The sequence below is a fragment of the Aotus nancymaae genome, unplaced genomic scaffold (assembly GCF_030222135.1).
Source record: "Aotus nancymaae isolate 86718 unplaced genomic scaffold, 86718_ANA_hifiasm-v0.15.2.pri h1tg000032l_0, whole genome shotgun sequence".
Classification (NCBI taxonomy): domain Eukaryota; kingdom Metazoa; phylum Chordata; class Mammalia; order Primates; family Aotidae; genus Aotus; species Aotus nancymaae.
Window position 1 is genome coordinate 75,001 of NW_026988445.1, and position 8,383 is coordinate 83,383.

The window sequence follows — 8,383 nt, forward strand, 5'->3', positions numbered from 1 at the left end:
TCTCTCTCTCTCTCTCTCTCTCTCTCTCTCTCTCTCTCTCCCCCCCCCTTCCCCACATCGGCCACCCCCCCTCGCCCCCGTCTGTCTCTCTTTAAAGGCAGGGTCTCGCTCTGTAGCCCAGGGTCACTCCAGCCTCAACGCTTTGGACCAAGACATCGGCACGTGGTCTCGCTTTGTGGCCCGCACTCTGGACACATATATTCCTTTTTAAATTTTGACGATGCTGCTGCTGCTGCTGCTGCTGCTGCTGATGATGATCATTTATACAGGCGGAGGTGGTGTCGACTGACGGCTCGAGATGATCTCAAACTTTGGCGCTCCGGCCATCCTCCCACGTCGGCCTTTCAGACTGCTGCGATGACAGGCGTGAGCATGGATGGAACGGGCAGATCACGGGCTTGAGAGATCGAGACCATCCCGGCCGACGTGGTGAAACCCCGTCTCTACTAAAAATACAAAAATTAGCTGGCCGTGGTGGCGTGCGCCTGTAGTCTCGGCTACTCGGGACGCTGAGGCAGAAGAATCGCTTGAACCCGAGAGGCGGAGGTGGCGGTCGACTGAGATTGCACCACGCTACGCTACAGCCTGGGCTCACTGCAACCTCCACCTCCCGGGTTCCAGCGATTCCCCTGCCTCAGCCTCCCGAGTTGCTGAGATTATACAGGTACGTGCCTGTCATCCCAAGCCACTCGGGAGGCTGAGGCAGGAGAATCGCTGGAACCCGGGAGGCGGAGGTTTCGGCGAGCCGAGATCGTGCCACTGCTCTCCAGCCTGGGCAAACGAGAGCGGAACTTTGTTGAGGGGGGGAAGAAATGCGAAATTTGGGAGTGAAAACTTGACCCCGGGACAGGAGGTAGCGTGCTGCAAGCTGTCTTCTTCTCCCCGTGAAATCCACGCTGTCTCCGGGAGCGTGGATTTCACGGACCTTCGTTTCCCTGTGACAGGTATTGCCACTCTGAGGTGGTGGGTCTGGCGCCCACTCGGAAACGCTATGGACTGGACTTCCATCTTAGATGGGTCCCATCTCCACCCCTAGCCTCCCTCCGTCCACACGCCCCCGCCCCTGGTCTCCTCTTCCTGTTGTCTAGGGGAATTGAAGTTCCATATGAACCCATGGGCGGGTGCCTAGGCTGTGTCCCCTGGGGGCTCTGGTCGACTAGTTGCAGGTGGGCACCACCTGAGAGGATTCCCTGGGTGGGCCCAGAAACGACCTGGCCCGAGAGGGATCGGGGAGAGGCTGGTGATGCGGCGTGCCTGAGCCGCTCCCCCCACCAACCTCCACCCCGACCCAGAGCGATCCAAGATTCCCTTCTTTTCCGTGCTGACATCTGCAAGCATCTAGCTAGGTCTTTTGTGTGTGTGTGTGTGTGTGTGTGTGTGTGTGTGTGTGTCTGTGTGTCTGTCTGTCTGTCTGTTATAAAGCTATTTATTTGGCCAAGAGTTGTATACAGCTTTATTTTTTTTGGAATTGCAGTATTAAAGTTGCACTTTGGATTTAGGACTTACTGTCATTACTTTGGTGATATGTACGGTGGTCATCTAATGGATGCTGCACAGAGTAGGGACTACGGGGACCCACATTTTGTCCCCATCCCATCTTCAAATAATTGGGGTCTCTTAGGTCCGTGATACAAAGGCATAAGACAATCCTGATCTTGAAGCCTTGAAGAAAGTCATTACGTATACAACAGATAGAAAATGCAAATATGTCAGTGTCATCTGATAGCTTGAAATAAAGAAATATTTTAGTTAAACTGTTATCAAAGTTCACATTTCTGTTAATGAGACATTACAAACCACAAGGTAAGGTCTTTACATTTTGGTTATTAAGCAGAATCAGTGCTTGGAACTATAGTTAATACTTAGTGGAATGATAAGTCAATCTACAAAGCGGGATAATGTATTAGACTGTCATGTATTCATTTTTTCCTGTATGCCAGGGTTTTTACATATTTGCCATATAAGTTGGCCTTTTGCAGGAGGAGTATAATTTACATTGTTTTTGACGGTGGGCTTAGTATGGTTAAATGTCCTATAAACTTGAAGGATGCTTCCATTTTTGTGGGTCTTAGCCTCTACCTGGTGCTTGCTATTGGGTGTGTTCAGGCACTGAGAAAGAGAAATAATGAGTGAGGCAGATAATGATGTTTGAACATAGGCCTTATCATTTAGTGAAGCATAAAAACACTGACACTTTTATATGAATGTCTTCGGGCATCACCTAGCGTCCACTGTAATGGAAAATCGAGGTGGCGCGGAGGGAGGTCTGCCTGACGACTTCACAGAGCCTGGGGCAACCGGTTTCTCTTCCTCCCATCTGGAGGCCCCTCCCTCTCTCCCTCGTTGCCTTGGGAACCTCCACCCTGGTGGGGGCCCTATGGTTCTTTTATCAGTACTTTGTGTTTCTTTGTTTGTTGGTGTCTTTCATGCGCATGCATAGACTCTTCTCCTTGGGCTTTATGAGGAGTTGGTTTATTTTTTTTAAGCCCCTCCCCCCCGCCCCTTTACTCCAATTCCGTGAGTCTGTGAGGTGGGTTCCCCCCGACACCGCACCTCCCGCCACCCTGCGTGGAAACGTTCTGGAGCCAGGCGGGTGGGCCTCCATCTTCTCTCCCCTCCGCCCACCCTTTGCCGGTTGACATTTGCATGGGTGATCGCCAGGCCTCACCTCACTCGGTGGCCACTGTTTTTGAAGATGGGGGCTGGGGCTGGGGCACGGTCCCACTTCCCCAGAGGCAGCGGGGGGCGATGGCACAGCCTTTGGCCCCCGTGGGCAAGCGGGTGGGCGGACTGGACTGTAGTGGTGGCGTTTTTTCACCCCTTCACGCCTCAGGCCCCCCTCCCTCCCTCCCTCCCTCCCTCCCTCCCTCCCTCCCTCCTTCCCTCCTTCCCTCCCTCCCTGGGAAAGCTTCATCTTGGCTGGGTCTCAATCATCTTTTATCATGATGTCTTATTTTCTCCTTCCTTGGACCAGCAAATTTGCAAAACGGGAAGGGCATCATGGCGCCACTCTGGGCCGTAGTAGTATTTGCCCAAAATAGAAACGCTGTCTAAAAAGTAATACTTTGCTCCCTTAAGATTACCGGAGGCGATGCCTTGGCACGGAATTCTAGGAAGGCATATCTTTTCCCCAGGACGTGTTAGCTGCTGTTTTTCTCCTGTTGTTCACTAGCGCTTTTGTGGATTTCTCGACGTATGGTGACAGCGGGTTAATGTAAACTGTACTTCATAGTGTGATAACCTGCTTTTTGCCAGTTAAAACTAACTCTCTCCTTCTCAGACTAAAAGCTGTTCAGGCTTTATGTTAGCTTCCTGAGCTGGACAGACTCCATCTTAGCTTCTACATTTTAGTTGTTTTCCCACCATTCAGTACGGAACCAGAGTACGTAGCAGCTGGGGCGGGCTGACACTGGGCACCCCCAGGAATGCATTTGTTGATAAGAGGCCGACTTAAGTGGTACCAACAGAGCCTGGGAATGCAGGCAGCTGCTGTCCAGTGCCCAGAGCCCCCGTTACCTATGTAAGTTGTATGTCTTTTGTGACAACTGTACCCCTCGCACCTGGCACTGTTTTATTTCTCATGTACTAGGTTAACTTTTAACTTTTTGCTTACTCTGCTTTTGTGAAAAATTTGCTTCAGCTACGTTCCCCCTCCCTTTTAAAACTAGGGTATAAAAGACCACCTAACATTTTCTTAGGGGCCGGCCGAGAGAATTTTGTGCGTCAGCCACCTCTCGGTCGCTGGCATAATAAAGGACTCATAATTCAATCTCAGAGTGTGCTGCATTCTTTGACTCGCTCGGGTACAACAATAAGGTCTTCTGCTTCTGCTTCTTCTTATTCTTCTTTTTCTTTTTCTTCTCCTTCTTTCTTCTTCTTCTTCTTCTTCTTCTTCTTCTTCTTCTTCTTCTTCTTCTTCTTTTCTACTCCTTTCTTCTTCTCCTTCTCCTTCTTTTTTGTAGTATTTTATTTACTGATCTCTCTGAAACATGCACAAGTTTATATAGCTAAGGGAACTTACTTACCATGCTAAGATGTTGCTCAACATGACAAGTTTCTACAAAATATATTTCAAGGTATATAGTACCTTCATTTCATTCCCGAGGAATCAACATGTGAACATGACGTTTGGTTGGTGAAATTTAGGATACAAGCATAAGTGTCAAATAATATCACACTTCCGGTTTAATGGAAAACATAACGGTTGTGACAGTCTCACCTAACGCTTTGGTTAAAGAAAGGGAGAAGACGGACAGGGGTGTCACAGAAGCATGCGAGGATTTGACAGTTCGAATCATCTATAGCCCTTCTGAGAAACTACAGATGAAAAATACGTAGTAAAAATTTCTGTAGGCCGGGCGTGGTGGCTCACGCCTATAATCCCATCATTTTGGGAGGCCGAGGCGGGTGGATCATGAGGTCGAGAGATCCGGACCAGACCATCCTGGTCAACGTGGTGAAACCCCATCTCTACTAAAAATACAAAAATTAGCTGGGCGTGGTGGCGCGCGCCCTGTAGTCCCAGCTACTCTGGAGGCTGAGGCAGGAGAATTGCTCGAACCCGGGAGGCGGAGGTTGCGGTGAGCCGAGATCGTGCCATTGCACTCCAGCCTAGGTACAAGAGCGAAACTCTGTCTCAAAAAAAAAAAAAAGAAAAAGAAAAAGAAAGAAAGAAAGGAAGAAAGAAAGAAAGAAAGAAAGAAAGAAAGAAAGAAAGAAGGAAGGAAAAAATTTCTGTAACATGGTGGGTTTCGGTACATTTATACTGATCATCATTCCATTCACGCACTCAAATAACTGCTGCTTCTGATCACTGAAAACTAGATTCAAAGCCACTGCTCCACAAGCTGATGCTACCGGTCCCCTATAATAACAGGTAGTTTAAATCTGGAAAGAAGGCAAAGCATACTGGTTAGTCAATGACTTGTAGAGATAATTGAGGCTACACTACTATACATAATCAGGTGCACGGTGTTCGTAACAATGCATACTGTGGTCCGGAGGTAATTCCGATTACCATATTCTATATTTATTGGTCATCGACAGCATACATTTTATGCTCCAAAAGAAATACCCCGATCCAACAAAATGGTCACATTTCATGTTCTTTTAAAGACAGACGAACTAAATTTAACGAAGCATTGGCTCTTCTTAATATCCCATTTTCAAGTTACTGATACGAATCCGCCAAAGAAACAATTATGCGTTTTTACCTAACATCAAGTAATCTGCAAAGTTCCCGAGACAGACGCATGGCTTGTTCAGTTTCCAAAAGTAAAATACAGGCTTTCTGACTGAAAACATTCGCATTCCTAGCTCTCTAAACCAAACATTCAAAAGAAAATTACAAAAAAATGACCTCTAAGCTTCTGAATAGTCCACTTGGTGACATAGAGTATTTTCCGTCCCAACACTTTCTCGACTGCAAAAGATATTTACTTCCTAAGTACATGACAAAGTCTTCGTTTCAAACCATTCACTCAGTTAGTTTCCATGGTAACATTGCGGGATTCCTTGGCCACCATCAGTCGCATTAGTTGACTGTGGAATTTCTCAATCTTCTTTACATCTTGAGCTTGCTCTGTTTTAGACACCAAAGAAACTCGATCATCTGTTACTTTCATACATACACCAGTTCCCATCAGAATGCCTGTATGTATTTGTCAGCTGGGCGCGGTGGCTCACGCCTGTCATCCCAGCACTTTGGGAGGCTGAGGTGGGTGGATTGCTTGAGCCTAGGAGTTTGAGATTGCTTGAGCTAGGAGTTTGAGACCGGTCTGGCCAACATGGCAAAACCTCGTCTCTACTAAAATACAAAGATTAGCCGGGCATGGTGGCACAACTCCTGTAATCCCAGCTACTGGGGAGGCTGAGGCACAAGAATCGCTTGAACCCAGGAAGCAGAGGTTGCAGTGAGACAAGATCGCACCACTGCGCTCCAGCCTGGGCAACAGAGCAAGACTCCGTCTCAAAAGCAAAATTTAAAAAAGATAATAAGGCAACAACTGTAAACTTAGCTGAATTCTGATATCTACCCATTTTTGTGTCATCCCTATAGTTCACTTTGTATTAAGTTGGGTTTCATTTGGGATTTGCGATGTACATATATATATTCTAGCTGTTCATAACAAAGTTCTTATATATCAAATGAAAAGTGTTTTTTCTCGTATGTTATTAAGTAGTGAATATATAAGGACTGTACTGATCTTCTAGGCTTGAGTTTACATAGGTGAATATCACCAACACCTGGCCTTAGAAAAGGACCATGTCATTTTTGTTTTGTTTTGGTTTTTTTGGGCTATGACTTACGTCTTTTCTTGCCTCCTTCCTAGACGTTCCTATTTCGCTTTCTTGTCGGCTCACTTTTTCCCGTTCTATTTTCCACCAAACCATCTGTAGAGCTACAGAAGGTATCCTTTCTTATTTTTGGTAGCCAGAACTTTACCTAGGAATCTTTTAACAGTTTTTTAGTGCTTATTTTTAAAATCACTGTCAACAATAAATCTAAGCCTAGAAGTATCCCTTCTTTCAACATATTTTTATTTGTTTCCCACGAGATGTGAAAGGGTTTCATTCCTTTAAGAGGCCTAACAGATTTGCCCCGACAGAGTTCACAAAACCCACTTCTCTAGAACGTAAATTGCTATCATGGGAGACTACCCAGAAATCTGACTCATGGCCCTGTGCCCACACTCTAAGACCTGTGTCTTTCGGAGAAGATCACAATGATTTAAGGACATTTTGAAACTTCCAATTATGTCTAAAAATTATATTCTTTTGTTTACATGATGAAACTTTTTGTTGTTCCTTGCTGGTATATAATAAAATATGTACGTGGGCGGGGGGGGGGGGGAAGAAGAAGAATGCCTGTGTTTGAGAACCACACGTGCCGTGCCGTGCCCTGCCGTGCCGTCACTGGGTCAGCGAGGTGAAGCTTCTCTCTCGGCAGGCAGGCAGCGTGGCTGAACTCCTCCCAGGTCTGGTACTGGGGCATCGTGGCCTGGAGTGCAAAAGTAAACAGAAGCAAGGCCGCAGAACCCGGCCCGGCAAACTACCTAGAGTCGCCAATGGACGCAAAAGTCATAAGGTCTTGTTTTCTACAAATTCATGAGGACTTCTTCTTCTTCTTCTTTTCCTTCTTTTTCTTCTCTCCCTCTCTCCCCCCCCCCCCGTCTCTGTCTCCCTCTCTCTCTCTCTCTCTCTCTCTCTCTCTCTCTCTCTCTCTCTCTCTCTCTCCCCCCCCCCCGTCTCTCTCTCTCTCCCCCTCCCTCTCCCTCTTTTTCTTTTTACTAGAAGCTCAGGTAGATCTAATCTAATCTAATCCATTCCCAAGGCCTCAATTCTTTACTTTAGGAATCCCAGATTTGATCTCCATACAGAATCCTGTACGGAAGTGGCGAGTTGATTTCTGGACTTGGAGACCTCATAGATGTTACACATTAATAAAGATTCAGGCCTGGCACGCTCAGCCTCCCAAAGTGCTGGGATTACAGGCGTGCTGTTCACGCCCACTTATGCCCGGTGTGTTATGAGCGGCTCGGCTAACATGGTAACTTTGTGGCCCCATGGTTGGGCCTTTGGTTTCCACCCTAACAGCCAGAGGCTGCCTGAGAGAGCCCTGTCCCTCGAAAGAAGGGTGGTTATCTGCAGATAGCAGCAGCGTCTTGCTGTGAAATCCACAAAGCCTCCACTGCGATTCAGAATGGTGTATGTCCCAAACGGCTGGTCCTGTTTATCTGCTCTGGTCTTTAGGAACGAATGCTCCCCTACTAAAATCTGTCACGGACACCTCCGGGACCGATGAATATGGTGGGTGCAAGTTCGGAGGTGAGGCGGGTACTTCGCTAGAGCTGAGGAGTTCGAGACCGGCCCGGGCGACAGGCTGCAGTGCATTTGTCTGTCCAAGGCCCATGGCAGCCTCCGCTTCCCTACCTCGAGCAATCCTCCCACCTCGGGCTCCAAAAAAGCTAGAACTACAGGCGCCTGCCATCACGATGCCCGGCTAACTTTTTAAGTGCTTTTATTTTTTAGTACAAACGGGGACTCGCTGTGTTGCCAGGGCTGGTCTCAAACTCCTGGGCTCGAGCGATTCTTCCACCTAAGTAAGTCTCCCAAAGTGTTGGGGTTACAGGCGTGAGCCATGGTGCGCTGTCCTCTTCTTTATTTCTTTCATTCCTCCTCTCTCTCTCTCTCTCTCTCTCTCTCTCTCTCTCTCTCTCTCGCTCTCGCTCTCGCTCTCGCTCTCGCTCTCTCTCTCCTCTCGCTCTCGCTCTCGCTCTCGCTCTCGCTCTCCCCCCCCACCGCTCTCTCTCTGTCTCTCTCCCTCCCTCCCTCTCTCCTCTCTCTCTCATTCTTTTTCTTTTTTCTCTTTCTTCCTCCCTAC

General features: G+C 47.7%; 1 long non-coding RNA gene across 3 annotated transcripts in view; it reads left to right on the forward strand.

Moving 5' to 3' along the window:
• LOC135277452 (uncharacterized) overlaps positions 1-1,384 on the forward strand; it is a 51,311-nt gene extending 49,927 nt beyond the window's left edge. For 2 of the 3 annotated variants that reach the window (XR_010345043.1, XR_010345045.1), the window contains one exon: positions 270-601. This is a non-coding gene — a long non-coding RNA (uncharacterized LOC135277452). Of the gene's footprint in view, positions 1-269; positions 602-734 lie in introns of those variants that run through there. The other variant, XR_010345046.1, reaches the window with a different exon arrangement.
• Positions 1,385-8,383: the final 6,999 nt, after the last annotated feature.